This window comes from Schistocerca piceifrons, chromosome 4 (assembly GCF_021461385.2).
Source record: "Schistocerca piceifrons isolate TAMUIC-IGC-003096 chromosome 4, iqSchPice1.1, whole genome shotgun sequence".
In the NCBI taxonomy this organism is placed as follows: domain Eukaryota; kingdom Metazoa; phylum Arthropoda; class Insecta; order Orthoptera; family Acrididae; genus Schistocerca; species Schistocerca piceifrons.
In genome coordinates this window covers 34,495,265-34,513,697 of record NC_060141.1, presented here as the reverse complement: position 1 = coordinate 34,513,697, position 18,433 = coordinate 34,495,265, and the positions used below count along the sequence as shown (strand labels likewise).

Here is an 18,433-nt window from a genome sequence, read left to right as displayed (position 1 = left end):
CTGGACGTGCAGACCGCGTGAGACGACGCTTCATCCAGTCCCAAACATGCTCAATGGGGGACAGATCCGGAGATCTTGCTGGCCAGGGTAGTTGACTTACACCTTCTAGAGCACGTTGGGTGGCACGGGATACATGCGGACGTGCATTGTCCTGTTGGAACAGCAAGTTCCCTTACCGGTCTAGGAATGGTAGAACGATGGGTTCGATGACGGTTTGGATGTACCGTGCACTATTCAGTGTCCCCTCGACGATCACCAGTGGTGTACGGCCAGTGTAGGAGATCGCTCCCCACACCATGATGCCAGGTGTTGGCCCTGTGTGCCTCGGTCGTATGCAGTCCTGATTGTGGCGCTCACCTGCACGGCGCCAAACACGCATACGACCATCATTGGCACCAAGGCAGAAGCGACTCTCATCGCTGAAGACGACACGTCTCCATTCGTCCCTCCATTCACGCCTGTCGCGACACCACTGGAGGCGGGCTGCACGATGTTGGGGCGTGAGCGGAAGACGGCCTAACGGTGTGCGGGACCGTAGCCCAGCTTCATGGAGACGGTTGCGAATGGTCCTCGCCGATACCCCAGGAGCAACAGTGTCCCTAATTTGCTGGGAAGTGGCGGTGCGGTCCCCTACGGCACTGCGTAGGATCCTACGGTCTTGGCGTGCATCCGTGCGTCGCTGCGGTCCGGTCCCAGGTCGACGGGCACGTGCACTTTCCGCCGACCACTGGCGACAACATCGATGTACTGTGGAGACCTCACGCCCCACGTGTTGAGCAATTCGGCGGTACGTCCACCCGGCCTCCCGCATGCCCACTATACGCCCTCGCTCAAAGTCCGTCAACTGCACATACGGTTCACGTCCACGCTGTCGCAGCATGCTACCAGTGTTAAAGACTGCGATGGAGCTCCGTATGCCACGGCAAACTGGCTGACACTGACGGCGGCGGTGCACAAATGCTGCGCAGATAGCGCCATTCGACGGCCAACACCGCGGTTCCTGGTGTGTCCGCTGTGCCGTGCGTGTGATCATTGCTTGTACAGCCCTCTCGCAGTGTCCGGAGCAAGTATGGTGGGTCTGACACACCGGTGTCAATGTGTTCTTCTTTCCATTTCCAGGAGTGTAAATTGGTGATCCCTTGATGCCTCAGAATATGTCCTACCAACCGGTCCCTTCTTCTTGTCAAGTTGTGCCACAAACTCCTCTTCTCCCCAATCCTATTCAATACCTCCTCATTAGTTACGTGACCTACCCATCTAATCTTCAGCATTCTTCTGTAGCACCACATTTCAAAGGCTTCTATTCTCTTCTTGTCCAAACTATTTATCGTCCATGTTTCACTTCCATACATGGCTACACTCCATACAAATACTTTCAGAAACGACTTCCTGACATTTAAATCTATACTCGATGTTAACAAATTTCTCTTCTTCAGAAACGCTTTCCTTGCCATTGCCATCCGGTCCCCAGCGCCAGCGCGCCTTATCAGTCCCGATTGCGCAACCGGAAGCTGAATTTTCCAGCAACACGGGCCTAGTAATACTAAGGCCCGTGTCGCGCGGCTGCCTCGCTCAGCGGCTAAGTCCGCTTCAAGGTCACCCGCCTTAAGCGGCTACGTACATTAACTGCACAGAGCCATGGAAATAACCCACTCACCTCCTCAGGGGTCGTAACCCCTGCAACCCACAGAAGAGAAAGATGCTTCAGTAGCTGGTTCATTTAGAAAAGGATAGGATCTTTATTAACAATGGTAATACAGAGTAACCTCTCCTTGTACAATAATAGCTTTAGCAAATGGACCATCTATCTTGACCCAAACATGTACTCTCTCATTGGCATTAACCTTTCTCCTGTTCTTTGTATAAAGAGAAAAAGGCTTGCCATTAGTAGCGACACATGTACCGTAATCTCTGTTAGGTACAACACCAGTTGCTATGGTGCGATAAGCAATTATGTCATGGTCATAATAAGATTCTAGTCCTTGCAAAGCAGTGTCACCACCTCTCACAACGGCAATAGTCAACCAACCATTACCACTAACAACTTCGTTAGTAGTACATGTGAAGTTAATTTTTGCTCCAACGAAAAAAAGTAGGTCCTGTGAGAAGTTCTTGTTGTGAAACATTGTTTGGAATCATCTTGAAACTGTCTATTGTTTTATAAACAGTCATCCTGCTCCTCTTTGAATATCTTCTGACCGGATGTCAGTTCTTCAGTAGAAGAAAAAAAAACGCACTTTCGCGATCCCCCCACCCTCAAAAAAAAAAAAAAAAAAAAAAAAAAAGACTGCAATAACTCTTCAAAGTACGGACTGATTAAAAAGTATGCTACAGACCAATTTTATAATAACCTAGACACATCTTATCGAAAATTTTCCATCCCTTACTAATGCTGAGCAGTATAAACTGCACCTTTAGATTAGTAATGTTTATTGCATTTATTGTTTTATCTTGTTTTCCCACATTTTGTGCCTTCCCATTCCCAAAACCTGGTGCTGTTGTAATTCATGCTACGTCCTGTGGACAGTCAGCGTTCCGCCACGGTTGACTTTATTGGCTGCCCCATATCAGAGTGACGCTAGTGCTCAGCACATCTTCCCTGTGCCGTCACGATGGTCTGACCCACGTGAACTTTCTCGCACTGGCGAGGGTAGCCGTGGATTCCAGGTTTCCAAAGACCTACGTCGTCCTTAGCAGGGTGACGTTATTGAACTATGTTAAAACAACGTAAATCAGTTAAAACACACTTCATTCAATATGTAAACGTCACTACAGATATTCGGATTTAGGTTATGACATGTTCGATGTGCCTGCCATCATTGGCGAAGATGTGGCGCAGACGAATCGCGAAATTCTGCATGACCCGCTGAAGTGTCGGAACATCGATGCCGTCATTGACCTTCCGAATGGCTGTTTCCAGCTCAGCAATGGTTATTGCTGTACACCTTAATATCACCCAACAAAAAGGAGTCGCATGTGTTCAGATCCGGAGAATATGGCGGACAATCGATGCCCGTGCCTGTGGCCTCTGGGTAGCCCAGAGCTATAATGCAGTCCCGAGAGTGCTCTTCAAGGACATCAGACACTTTCCTACTTCGATGGGGTCGAGCTCCGTCTTGCATGAACGACATCTTGTCGAAATCAGGGCTACTTTGGGTAATGGGCATGAAATCACCTTCCAAAACATTCACGTATCTTTCGGTAGTCACCGTGCCATCAAGGAATATCGTACCTATTATTCCGTGACTGAAAATTACACACCACACAGTCACATGTTGAGGGTGAAGAGAGTTCTCGATCGCGAAATGCAGATTCTCAGTCCCCCAAATATGCCAGTTTTGTTCATTGACTAACCCATCCAAATGAAAGTGGGTTTCGTCGCTAAACCAAACCATACTAATTGCCATCATGCCCCGCGGCCAACCGCCCAATTTGAACGTCCTAAAGGAAATCGTTCAGAAGCTATGGCGATTTTATTTCACATAGTTCAGTAACTGTTACCCTGTATATGTGGTGATGGTTCTGGAGACCTACCAGAGACACTGTTGACCTCTTGTGTAATCTCGCATATGCTGTGAAACATCTGCCTTGCACTGATTACCATCCCACGTTCAAAGTCGGTTACCTCCCGAAGTGCTGCTATCTTTACTACACACCTGTCTGGGCCGGCCGAAGTAGCCGTGCGGTTAAAGGCCGCAAGACCGCTACGGTCGCAGGTTCGAATCCTGCCTCGGGCATGGATGTTTGTGATGTCCTTAGGTTAGTTAGGTTTAACTAGTTCTAAGTTCTAGGGGACTAATGACCTCAGAAGTTGAGTCCCATAGTGCTCAGAGCCATTTGAACCATTTGAACACCTGTCTGGTACAGGCTGCGATATTGCGTCTGCAGTCGCGCCATACGGCGCAACATTCGGTCGTCGTGCATGTCAGCACCAGTGACTTTTGGCCACTCAGTATATTTACTTCTGGCGACTCGTGTGTGTCTGTGTGTGTTGTGTGTGTGTGTGTGTGTGTGTGTGTGTGTGTGTGTGTGTGAAACAGAGAGAGAGAGAGAGAGAGAGAGAGAGAGAGACAGTATGTGTCTAATATAGTCTTCTAGTTTTTATGATATATTAATATTGTTTTCTGTTTTTGTAATCTACTGCCCCAAAAGGAATAGATCATGAATAATCTTCAGCTATCAGAATATTTCTGTAATTTCATTTGTGTTGGGGATAATTTTGGTATCATTTATGATTAACAGTCTGCAAGATAAAATTGCATTGCTATATGTTAAAATTTATATTGTTTTATTATTCACATGTAATTTGAAACCTCATTTTCAATGTCACATAGAGGAATCTAGTTATGTTCAGTCTACAGGCACATACATAGCCTCCACATTCAGGAATTGCATGTGAGAGAATCAGACACTTATTTCCTTTTACTCTAAGTATAATCATATTATTTTTATTAATTATATTAACTTTGATATTCACTTATTTTTAAAAATTGATGATTTGTATGTTATCTCATACTTTAATTTAATTTTTTTTAAATTCTGAATAGAGGAATCCTATTATGTTTATACATAGCTACTGAATACTACCTGTATCTAAGATTGTCTATGCAAGTTATTTTAATATGTGAAATTCTAATATCACAATCTTACATAGATAAATCTAGCCCACTTCAAATTTTGGGGATATGTTTAAATTGTACTTTAAAATAGCATCAACGAGAACTCGGTTCTCTGTAGACACCTTATGATTTAGAATTCTTTTTCTTTGTTTTCTTTCGTGTATATTTCTTTTTTATATCTTTTATGTTTCATTTTATATTTAAATAATTATATTAGTTTTTATCAATTAGTTTGCAGATAAACGTCACTCACTGTATTAATTAGCATACTAACACACAGAGCAACAGCCAGGGCAGAAACTTTAGAAAAGGTCCGCCTCCACGTGGCAGGGACGGTAACGGAATGGGGACTTGTCAAGCTGACATAACTTGCAAGCAGCCATTTCGGCTAAGAGACCAAACACTGCCTGGCTTGTTAATTGTTTTAAGTAGCACACGGCCCACCTTAGTAACGCAGGTGGTGGGCTACTCTGTAGTGTTTAAATGCGAGAAATGCGAGTATGTGTGTTTTGTGACATCTATGCAACAATACTGTTTACACTGCTATGCAAATTAACTAAACAATTTTTTTTTGTAGCGATTAGAGTTGCTAAGGTTACCTAAGCCAATCTTTTCATTCCCTACTGTACTTCATTAATCTGTGTTACGTACTCCATTCTTTGTCCAACTGTGCAATTTATCTGCTCCAGTACTACTTCCGGCACTACTTTAGCCGCGTTAAAATCGGTCAGGGTCACCATATTGAGAGCTGACACCGTCTGCCGATTACTGAGTTGCTTTCTTAACTACTGACCGACCCCACGTTTACCACGTGATACGAGGAACCATTTGTCGGTAACGAAGACAATTGCAGCAAACCACACTACGTTAAAGTCCATAATTTATTGTTCCATAATTAGTTTCAAACCTAGACCCACCACCACACTCTGGGTGGCTCATGGGTCACCGTGTCAAACATCAAGCACGCTACACTCCGAGTTATACACCAAAAAATGTTTTCCTCAAAATAAAAAAAAGTACAAATTTTTATAAGAAATCCTCGCTGCCATCTCATAAAAGATGTAGGCCAGAAACTAGTTACAAAAAAATAAGCTATTGGTTCAAAAACAGTGTTGCAAGTTGCAGTTTTAATCATTTCCGATATTTTGAAACAAACAGAATAGGTGTCCTCAAGCTGTCACAGATAAGAAATGAGGAATTATTATGTAAACATAAGTTCATATACGACAAATAGGTATCTCACTTTTCAAGTTGCCGGTGTGTAAAAGTAGATGAAAGTCTCACAGTATGACGTCAAGCGACGAATGCGAGAGGATGTGAGTAGGAACACAATATGTCTTTCTGTTTTGTATTAGAAACAGTCATCGGAAAAAACTGACCGCGTTCGAAGAATTATTTTGGGCGCTCAAAAAGTGTAGAATGCATCCAGAAAAACAAGTGAGTTGGCGCTGTATGGTTACCTCACAGAAATCAGGAGCAGGAAGGAAGAAGATTCACCGGTTTGCTTTTGTTCTACAATATTAGTTTTATTGTGTTAACCAGTTTTCGGCTTACTAGGCCATCTTCAGACATTTACTGAGTATTATCACCAAAGAAGTTACAATATTTGCAAACAACATTGGAAGAGAATTAACCCATCTAGACTGAAGTACAAACATACAGTAAGTAACATCTTTGACAGTGTGGTGGTAATGCAATGAAAAAGTAAAAATTGAACAGTACATAAATAACAATGGAGCAGACAGGAAAACCTTTAACATAGAATAGGAATAGCATGCCTACATAACAGTTTCTATTAATAAACAAAACTAATAAAATAAAATAAAATAAAATAAAATTAGTACTAGACCAGGCTACATCAGGAGGTATGAAACATGGAGAGTGATACACAAACCAATTAAAAGAAGAGACAATTATCAATGTAACTGCAGAATACATAAGGATCTTAAGCAATATCAATAAGATAAACAGAAATAAATAAATGCGGGAAAATGGAGGCGTTTGAGGGAACCTACAGTAAATGCAGTATCCCCTGTCGATAGCACTCTACTTCGTCAGAATAAAGAGGCTGTTGTGTTTCACAAGGATTATACACTCCTGGAAATGGAAAAAAGAACACATTGACACCGGTGTGTCAGACCCACCATACTTGCTCCGGACACTGCGAGAGTGCTGTACAAGCAATGATCACACGCACGGCACAGCGGACACACCAGGAACCGCGGTGTAGACCGTCGAATGGCGCTAGCTGCGCAGCATTTGTGCACCGCCGCCGTCAGTGTCAGCCAGTTTACCGTGGCATACGGAGCTCCATCGCAGTCTTTAACACTGGTAGCATGCCGCGACAGCGTGGACGTGAACCGTATGTGCAGTTGACGGACTTTGAGCGAGGGCGTATAGTGGGCATGCGGGAGGCCGGGTGGACGTACCGCCGAATTGCTCAACACGTGGGGCGTGAGGTCTCCACAGTACATCGATGTTGTCGCCAGTGGTCGGTGGAAGGTGCACGTGCCCGTCGACCTGGGACCGGACCGCAGCGACGCACGGATGCACGCCAAGACCGTAGGATCCTACGCAGTGCCGTAGGGGACTGCACCGCCACTTCCCAGCAAATTAGGGACACTGTTGCTCCTGGGGTATCGGCGAGGACCATTCGCAACCGTCTCCATGAAGCTGGGCTACGGTCCCGCACACCGTTAGGCCGTCTTCCGCTCACGCCCCAACATCGTGCAGCCCGCCTCCAGTGGTGTCGCGACAGGCGTGAATGGAGGGACGAATGGAGACGTGTCGTCTTCAGCGATGAGAGTCGCTTCTGCCTTGGTGCCAATGATGGTCGTATGCGTGTTTGGCGCCGTGCAGGTGAGCGCCACAATCAGGACTGCATACGACCGAGGCACACAGGGCCAACACCCGGCATCATGGTGTGGGGAGCGATCTCCTACACTGGCCGTACACCACTGGTGATCGTCGAGGGGACACTGAATAGTGCACGGTACATCCAAATCGTCATCGAACCCATCGTTCTACCATTCCTAGACCGGCAAGGGAACTTGCTGTTCCAACAGGACAATGCACGTCCGCATGTATCCCGTGCCACCCAACGTGCTCTAGAAGGTGTAAGTCAACTACCCTGGCCAGCAAGATCTCCGGATCTGTCCCCCATTGAGCATGTTTGGGACTGGATGAAGCGTCGTCTAACGCGGTCTGCACGTCCAGCACGAACGCTGGTCCAACTGAGGCGCCAGGTGGAAATGGCATGGCAAGCCGTTCCACAGGACTACATCCAGCATCTCTACGATCGTCTCCATGGGAGAATAGCAGCCTGCATTGCTGCGAAAGGTGGATATACACTGTACTAGTGCCGACAATGTGCATGCTCTGTTGCCTGTGTCTATGTGCCTGTGGTTCTGTCAGTGTGATCATGTGATGTATCTAACCCCAGGAATGTGTCAATAAAGTTTCTCCTTCCTGGGACAATGAATTCACGGTGTTCTTATTTCAATTTCCAGGAGTGTATTTTGTGAACTCGTGCTCACACTGTGTCAACAGATCCTTTTCTTCGAAATAATTCGTAATGTTCGAATACAGTCTATGTTTCTAAAGCCTTCTAGAGATTGATTTCAGTTGTATGGTTCTGTTATTTAGTGCATTACTCCTGTTGCCTTTCTTGAGTATTGGTGTAACCTGTGCAACTTTCCAGTTTTTAAGTTGGGATATTTCGTCGAACGAGCGGTTGTATATGATTGTTTAGTACGGAGCTATTATATCAGCATACTCTGAAAGGAATCTAATTGGTATACGGTCTGGACCGGAGGACTTGCCTTTATTAAGTGGCGTAAATTGCTTCACTACATCAAAAATATCTACTACTAAATTACTCATGTTGACAGCAGTTCTTGATTAGAATTTTGGCACAATTACTTCGTCTTCTTTGGTTAAGGAATTTCGAAAACCCGTATATAGTTATTGCGCTGTAATAACACTCGCGTTACCGTCGCTACAGCGCAGCGAAGGCATTCATCGTGTCTTGTCTGTAGTGAACATCACATGTGACCAGAATCTCCTTGGACTTTCAGCCAGATACCGAGACACAGTTTCGTTGTGGAAGAAAGCGTCGTGCATTGAAGTTCGCGCTAAATTTCTAGCTTCTGTGAAACGTGGCCAGTCTTCTTTCTCTTCTTCGTACTCTTCTAATTGGTAGCCAGATGAACCTTCCTGATTAGAAAAGAAAGCCAAATACGCAATATATTTAACGTTTAACGACGAACTTTACACCCTACCCGTCATCACTCGTTCTAACTACTTAGGTGTTGTCCTTCAGGCGAAGATGCTTCCACTGATTGTTATTTATCATAAATGTTTGCTACTAATGTTGGTAGCAGTCGTAATACAATTTATTTGAAACTTTCTTTTTTTTTTTTTTTGCACGAATACGATTTTTAAACTTCTTATAGCCCATTAATTTTTTTCGCAAAGAGCAACATTTCATTAATCGCATTTAAATCATGGACTGCTACAAGTCGTTTTTGATTGACATCATCTTCCTCTCTCATTTAATCATAGCTTTTCTCCCCTTTTTTATGCGCTCTTCAATTCGTCAAAGTTCCTGCCTTATTTTCTTTTCGGCGTAACTGGTTTTTACGTTTGAGTGGCGGCTTATACAACTTCAAATTCCACTGTCCGGTTCTTGCAAAACTGGATGCGCGCGATAATCATCGTTGGAGGCACCCAGCAGTCAATTAGCATCGTAATAGCTGATCCCCTCAGCGTGGCAGCCAGTCGAAACTTTGTGTGCTTTTAATGATTTTATAGCCCCTGGAAGACTAGATAAAAATCACCCCTCTCAGACTGGATCGTTCACCGATGCGCCGTAAATTGCAGCCCACCCATGCACTAGGATGATAGCGGGACATGTAATCGCTAAAATCCGTCCCGGCCTTCTATGATTGCTCTATCTCCATGGAAACGTGGAAAGCAGGTTCTTACGTGTAGGACGACTTATTTTCGTTCAAATGGCGTCAGGTTGCCTCATTTTAATATTATGTTGTCGATAGCGCAAGCAGCAGGAAGTCTGACGTACACGTCTTATTTCTGTCTCTGTACTCCTACAGATCCATCAAGAAGACGTCCTGTGGCTAAGCTACCTGATTGATATTTAAGGGGGGCGCATCGAAATCCACGTCCAATCATCAAGTTTTCGGTGTCCTTTGGTTTCTTTACGTATCTCCAAGTGAACTATTGGTTAGTTCCTTTGAAAAAGCCACTGCAGATTTCCTGTACGGTCCTTGTTCGTTGTGATCTGTGTGTCTGTAACTATAATAGTTATCTTCCTACAGTTGTCAGCTGGTTTTTTATGCTCGAAAAAACGACGTATTTTAGGTAGTTAAGTTGAACGAGGTACCTCCTTTCTTGCAAAACACAGATCTACTTTTATGATTGTTTTCCTGCACAACAATATGTCAGCACATTTGCACCATTGCCAGTGGACTTCAACTGTAGTGAAAATTATAAATTCAGAGGTTTTTAGGAACAGCTGCAATCTAACATCGTATCTAAATATTTTTGTTTCTAATTGCGACTTAATTTTTTACCTTAATTAGCAGTAAAATTACGCACGAGACGTGACTGGAAAACTCCCGTGTATCGACCACAGTCAAGTATAAAATAAGAAGATAAACGTTGTGTTTCGAATGTGTTGAAGTTAGCGCTTGACGACCTAGGACTGCAGTAGTTAAATGCTCCTATAACGTGCAGTGTTTTTATGCCGCTGTAGAAGTGATACACTGAACACAGACCACCTCAGATCTAGAGGTCCTGGCCGCAAGATGGAGAGACGACACTTTGATATGATATCATAAATGACCTTGAACTTGATGTGAAGTCTAAATCGAAGCTGGTGGAATCCAAGATGGCGGATGGAGGAATTTACAAATTAAAGATTGAAAATTGCGGGAAATTTAAATACTAAAGATGGCAGATCGCAGTAAATTAAAAATTGAAAATGGTGTATGCCGGGAAATTTAAAATTTTAAGATGAATGGCAAACAATTGACTGAACAAGCGCAGTTATGCTTTGTAGCACCTGCCCCTCCTCTCCCCTCCACTTTCCACCAATCAGAGCCTAGTACTTTAGACACCTCTGAAATGAAGCGGTTAATCACAATGCTCAAAAGAATCCGAACGCTCTAATTCTTTTTTTGCGCAATGTTTAAAGGTATTTATCTAAAAGGCCTGCAAATTCACAACAGAGCCTTAAATTCTTTATTTCCCACATCTAAATTGTGCTATGATTCTTGTCAAGTGTAACAAGGCAAGCAAGCAGTATCGGCAATACTGAACTTGCTGACGGAGTGTTTTGCTTGTTCCGACACGTTCTATCTTGTTGATGTCCGTTACAATTCGATCTCGGAGTGATATGACACACATGCTGCATTTCAAAACACACGTAGGCACTACTGCTAATCTAACTTATAGCTCAAATTGCAGCTGCCCGTGATAATTACGAAAATAATATTATTCCACGGCTTAAAGTGCAAATTTCGACGATAAATACGAATGTAAACAATATTATTCCCACGTCTAAATTCGTCAGAAACCCCTCTCTAAACCCGATAAGGAAGTTAGCCAAACACTACTGTGCTCTGGTGCTAGTATGTTAACTTTACTTTGCTGTTTAAAACATATGTCATCTTCTACTAACATACAATGGAAACTACATCACACTTCGATGGAATAGTTTAACAAACAGTACTAATATGCATTCATATAGGTAAAAAGCGAGCGTTCCTATGCTTTCAAAGTCAGTCAAACATTACAGCGACCACATGCTATGGTATTAACTTTATCTTTCAGTATAAAATGCTTGTCATCTTCTCTTGATAATGATAAATCAAGCTCTGTCATAGTGAAAACTACTCTCTTTGAATTGGATATTTTTCAATAATTTTATACATCAGAGTTGATCCGGATACTTTGTACACTTTACTGGCTCTTGCTATGAGGTGTCAACTACTGGGTACGAATGGCTAAACAGGAAAACAGTTGAATGGTGAACTGGTACGATGGTTAAACGTTACGCGTTACACCATTCCCCATTTACCACTACCCGTTACCTGTCACGTGTATACAGGGTGTTACAAAAAGGTACTGCCAAACTTTCAGGAAACATTCCTCACACACAAATAAAGAAAAGATGTTACGTGGACATGTGTCCGGAAACGCTTAATTTCCATGTTAGAGCTCATTTTAGTTTCGTCAGTATGTACTGTACTTCCTCGATTCACCGCCAGTTGGCCCAATTGAAGGAAGGTAATGTTGACTTCGGTGCTTGTGTTGACATGCGACTCATTCCTCTACAGTACTATCATCAAGCACATCAGTACGTAGCATCAAGAGGTTAGTGTTCATCACGAACGTGGTTTTGCAGTCAGTGCAATGTTTACAAATACGGAGTTGGCAGATGCCCATTTGATGTATGGATTAGCACGGGGCAATAGCCGTGGCGCGGTACGTTTGTATCGAGACAGATTTCCAGAACGAAGGTGTCCCAAGAGGAAGACGTTCGAAGCAATTGATCGGCGTCTTAGGGAGCACGGAACATTCCAGCCTATGACTCGCGACTGTGGAAGACCTAGAACGACGAGGACACCTCCAATGGGCGAGGCGATTCTTCGTGCAGTTGACGATAACCCTAATGTCAGCGTCAGAGACATTGCTGCTGTACAAGGTAACGTTGACCACGTCACTGTATGCAGAGTGCTACGGGAGAACCAGTTGTTTCCGTACCATGTACAGCGTGTGCAGGCACTATCAGCAGCTGATTGGCCTCCACGGAAACACTTCTGCGAATGGTTCATCCAAAAATGTGTCAATCCTCATTTCAGTGCAAATGTTCTCTTTACGGATGAGGCTTCATTCCAACGTGATCAAATGGTAAATTTTCACAATCAACATGTGTGGGCTGACGAGAATCCGCACGCAATTGTGCAATCACGTCATCAACACAGATTTTCTGTGAACTTTTGGGCAGGCAATGTTGGTGATGTCTTGATTGGGCCCCATGTTCTTCCACCTACGCTCAATGGAGCACGTTATCATGATTTCATACGGGATACTCTACCTGCGCTGCTAGAACATGTGCCATTACAAGTACGATACAACATGTGGTTCATGCACGATGGAGCTCCTGCACATCTCAGTCGAAGTGTTCGTGCGCTTCTCAACAACAGATTCGGTGACCGATGGATTGGTAGAGGCGGACCAATTCCATGGCCTCCACGCTCTCCTCAACCCTCTAGACTTTCATTTATGAGGGCATTTGAAAGCTCTTGTCTACGCAACCCCGGTACCAAATATAGAGACTCTTCGAGCTCGTATTGTGGACGGCTGTGATACAATACGCCATTCTCCAGGGCTGCATCAGCGCATCAGGGATTCCATGCGACGGAGTATGGATGCATGAATCCTCGCTAACGGAGGACATTTTTAACATTTCCTGTAACAAAGTGTTTGAAGTCACGCTGGTACGTTCTGTTGCTGCATGTTTCCATTCCATGATTAATGTGATTTGAAGAGAACTAATAAAATGAGCTCTAACATGGAAAGTAAGCGTTTCCGGACACATGTTCACATAACATATTTTCTTTCTTTGTGTGTGATGAATGTTTCCTGAAAGTTTGGGCGTACCTTTTTGTAACACCCTGTATAGCACCAGATTTGAACCAATATCAAAAGTATGAATGCTGGACGATCCTCTGGCAGGTGTCAATGGGGTTTAATAATTCACAATGTAAAATATATAGAAACGTTAAGATGATATAATCTTTTATTTAAAATTAAACTTTCTCAAAAGATTTCCACAACCGGAGATCTTCTAAATTATGGTAAAATTCTTAAGAACGGCAGTGCTCATAGGCAAATATGTCTCTCCTGCAGAGAAATAATTATCAACTGAGGCTGTAAATATACCAATACCATTACGCTTGCATTAGATAAAATTCCAGATCATTATTTCATTATTGAGAGATGATGTCATACGCATTGGCAAGGGAGAGAACGCAATGTCAAAGTCTAATCTAACTGTACTTAATGTTGAATACAGGAAAACTTGCCAGGTTTTGTCGGAGGAGAAGCTGCGATCCAAGAAACATGCACATCAACTTCCCGTCAGATCCATTTCTCAGAAACTGATTCGAGAAGGACAGTTCTTTAGAAAGAAGAAGAAGAAGAAGAAGACAGACCAAGACAAAGATGTTAAAGTCAAAGAAAACAATGTATTTATGAAAGCATAACGTAGGGATATGGGGGAGCAGAAGAGAGAGAAAAAGGGGATGATTACAATGAGTAAGATGGCGAAGAGGAAGAGGATGATTACGATGATGCTGTTGATGATGGTGATGAAGAAGAAGAGGATGCTTATGATGAGGAAGATGACATTCTCGATTAGGAGACGCTGTCAGCAAATCACTAGTAGATACCGACTTTATCCATTGGACTGACTCGAATGAATGAATATAGCAATTAGTTTTCTTGCTAGCTCTGAAAGCTGTAATCAATAATTCACATGATAATGAAATACTATCTACAGAAGAGGAACGTCGAGAAACATCAATTATTGCTTGACGTACACGTTGGCTGTCGAAAATATTAAAACGAAAGGCTTTATTGCAGAATGGGATGTCGTGTACAAGAGCATTCTGCCAGTTGACAGACATCGACAAAAGGTTCATTGCACAAATTCGAAAGATTTGGAAATAGTTCACATAATTATTACATGGGATTTCGCATACTGAACAGCATGCATTGGATCATGGGAACAGGTACTGACGGGACACATTCGATTTGAGGAGAACTGAAAATATAGTCTGGACTGTAGCGCCAATCTTAAAAGCTGGTCGTCATAGAAGCTGAGAGCTTGGAAGATGCACCCATGTTCATGAAATAACCTACTGTTTGAAACAGATATTATTCTAAAAAGCATTGAAGATGAATCACACAGCATACGATGCCAAACGATTAGAACTGCAGTACGAAGTTAACTGTGATTTCAGTGTATGTCTGAAAGCGTAAAATACAATAAATGTGATTTATTTTGTGAAAATGTAACAAAAAATTGTTATGAAATTTATACCTAGAGTATCCTTTTTGGTTTTCTCCCTTCCATTCCACCTGTAACATAATATAACGTTAAAGTCTCGTTCCAGTAACAATTATAGAGAGAGGGATGAAATTTGCCATAAACGTTAGTGGAGTATAAAACAGAGAGATAACTGAAAATTATTGATGAAGCAGAACGTTAGATGTTTACGTACTTTTGGTTCAAAAATGGTTCAAATGGCTCTGAGCACTATGGGACTCAACTGCTGTGGTCATAAGTCACCTAGAACTTAGAACTACTTAAAACTAACTAACCTAAGGACAGCACACAACACCCAGCCATCACGAGGCAGAGAAAATCCCTGACCCCGCCGGGAATCGAACCCGGGAACCCGGGCGTGGGAAGCGAGAACGCTACCGCACAACCACGAGATGCGGGCACGTACTTTTGGCTTTGGTAATATTGTAATAGATAATACCTTTGAAAATAGTGCAGAATTCAGGTGCGTGTTTGCGTGGAGTTGCAACAAACATTTTTGTATAGCCAAATGAAGCTAATACCCTAGCATGGCCTCACTAATATATTTGACTGACTTTAATATCCGTTTTAGAGACCAGTTTTCGACGAATTTAGTCATGGGAATAACATTGTTTGCATTGGCAATTCTTGTAGACAAGTGCGCTTTAAGCTGTAAGCTACATCAACAGTCGTATTTTTTGCAGTATGACACGCGTGTGAGATTACACCGATCCATGCCAAGTGCGTTGGATATCACCAAGACAAGACTTGTCGGTCAGAACAAGCAAAATTCTGATCCAGTCAGTTCAGTCTTGCAAATGGCTGCCAGTCTGCCTCGAAACGCTCGACAGGCATCATAGTATAATTTAGATGTGGAAAATGATAAATTTGAGGCTGTGTTATGCCTTAAGCCATCTACGGTACAGAAATCGAACTTTACAAGCCTGCAAGTGCTGCTTTACGTAATTTTTTGGATAAATGCTTTTGAACGAGGTACAAAAAAATTTCAGTATTTGGGAACTTTTGAGCACAACGAAAAGTACTGCAAGTTACACCATTTACGTGAATTTTTTGGACAAATAGTTTTGAACAGGATGCAAAAAATTCAGATCCTCAGATTCTTTTCAGCATGGCCAAAAATAGTGCTGCAATTTACACTCTTTTGTAATTTTTTGGAAAAGTATTTTTTGTCATGTGTAAAGAAAAGTGAGGTCAGCGTGTTAGCATCTTTGAGCAGGGTGAAAATACTGAAGTTTACACATTTTACAAAATTTTGGGTTTAGTACTTCTGAACATGGCACAAAAAATTCAGTGCATACGGATACTTTTGACTACCAAGATGGCTGCGTTGTGATTAACTTTTTTCATTTTAGCGGTCTTCAAAGTACTAGACGCTGAAGGTGGTCGGAAGAGGAGGGGAGGGGAGATGTAACTAAGCACACATGAGCCATTTGCGTCATCTTGGACATTTTTAATTTAGACATCTCTAATTTTTAAATTTTCCGCCATCAATCATCTTAGATTCCGCTATCCTGGATTGCGATGTCACGGTAAGGTCAAATTGAAGGTCATTTATGAACTCATAGCAAAAATGCTTTCATTGGGTTACGAAGCCAGTACCTCTAGATCCGAACTTAGGTCTGAGTGGTGGCCTGGAGTCGTTTTAGCATTCCTACTTACCTCCCACTTCACGTGAGAAATATGTATGTGATGACAAGAACGGTGAAAGAAAGAAGTACTCACGAAATATTTTTTCGCAACACATTACGCTAATTACGCGTTGTCAGTTTCCTCTCATAAAAACACGCTGTGGTAAGGCAAACGTTATCCAGTCAGGTATATGTCCAGTACGTCTAACGAATTACTAATTAATGTAACGAACAAGCTACAGAATTGTTAAGACTTTCGTGGCCACTTGTTGACAAACTGCCTGTTAGCTTCTGCCTCGGGTTCTTCGGCCGACGTTCGTCTCATGATTGTTCTGACGTTTCGCCACCACGAGCGGCTGGCATTGTCAAAGTTCCACCCTCCATTGCACCACCACGAATGGAGGGTGAATCTTGGACAATGCCAGCCACTCGTGGTGGCGAAACGTCAGAACAATCATGAGACGAACGTCGGCCGAAGAACCCGAGGCAGAAGACGACAGGTTGTTTGTCCACAAACAAACTCGGTATAGAAACAATAAAATATTTAGATCTAATTTTCATACAAAATAGTTATAAAAACGTTTACTTTGAGAATTTCAATAAAATAAGAATCCAGTGGTGGTCGGTGGTTAAATGCCAGATTATTAATCTAAAGGTCTCGGGTCATATTCCTGGTTAGACCTACGACTTTTATCTGTCATTTATCATTTCTCTCACCCCTGACGTTATTGGTTAATGTTAAAAATGCCGAGACCTGCTGTGGTTCAGGGCCCACGCTAATCTATGGCCCCCCTCTAACTGGCTGGCCAGGTCAGCTGAAAGCTCGGCGGAAGACAAGGCGAACCACAGCCAGTAGAATAATGCGTAGTACAATACTGTGGTCTTGCCAACCTTGCGGGTAAGACCACGCTGATGATGGCACAGGTGTGCTGGAGCATACATTGGTAAATAAGCAGTGTAAGAATTAATTTAGAGAAAGAGGTTGCTGAAACTCAACCCTGTAGCAGATCCTCCTCTGTTTCGTTCCCAATTTCCTTTCTACAACACTGTTAACGTTTTCCTGAGATTCCAGAATGAGATTTTCACTCTGCAGCGGAGTGTGCGCTGATATGAAATTTCCTGGCAGATTAAAACTGTGTCCCGGACCGAGTCTCGAACTCGGGACCTTTGCCTTTCGCGGGCAAGTGCTCTACCAACTGAGCTACCCAAGCACGACCCACGCCCCGTCCTCACAGCTTTAATTCTGCCAGTATCTCGTCTCCTACCTTCCACTCGCCCGCGAAAGGCAGAGGTCCCGAGTTGGAGTCTCGGTCCGGCACACAGTTTTAATTAGCCAGGAACTTTCTGTTCCTGAGTTATTGTGCTTCTTTCAACAAACGCCGAACTATTCCAATGAGGTCAGGAGCGGCAGGTGCGTCTGCTCCCACGGGTCTGCGACAGAATATAGTGGAATAGACGGCAACTCGGCAGACGGTATTGTGGGGCAGCTTAAGAGGGCAGAGCAGACCTTGCGAGCAAATAATTGAGAGCCCTTGTAGGGCGGAAAGCGCCGCCGTTCATTATAACAGGTGCGCCGACGGTTTTGCCAAAATAGGAACTCCGACTGACGGCGCCCAATCAGCTGCGGAGGAAAAGGAAAAGCGGCTTTCTTGTGACGTAACCGCCGCTGCGGCCACAGCGGGCGCGCACCGCCTGCCTCCCACCGGTCCGCTGTTCTGTTCCCCCCGGCTTCGTTACTCCTGGGACAGTGGCCGGCGTCTCACGGTACAGGAGGTCGCCGTGATTTCATACTGCGCATCAGTGATTTAGGTATCGTGTGAGTAGGAGCTCCAGCTCACTCCTGCTATGTCGCCACTCGCCCATTTCCATTTCTCTTATTAGACCTGGATAAACTGATTAAACTAGAGGCTGTAGAGAGTTTCAGGGAGAGCATAAGAGAACAATTGACAGGAGTGGGGGAAAGAAATACAGTAGAAGAAGAATGGGTAGCTTTGCGGGATGAAGTAGTGAAGGCAGCAGAGGATCAAGTAGGTAAAAAGACGAGGGCTAGT

At 43.5% G+C, this 18,433-nt stretch overlaps 1 protein-coding gene across 1 annotated transcript in view; it reads left to right on the top strand.

The window, feature by feature from the left end:
* The window catches only part of LOC124795572 (myosin light chain kinase, smooth muscle-like), a 1,044,560-nt gene that overhangs the window by 683,845 nt on the left and 342,282 nt on the right, over positions 1-18,433 (top strand). The gene's annotated exons all lie outside the window — the stretch shown is intronic.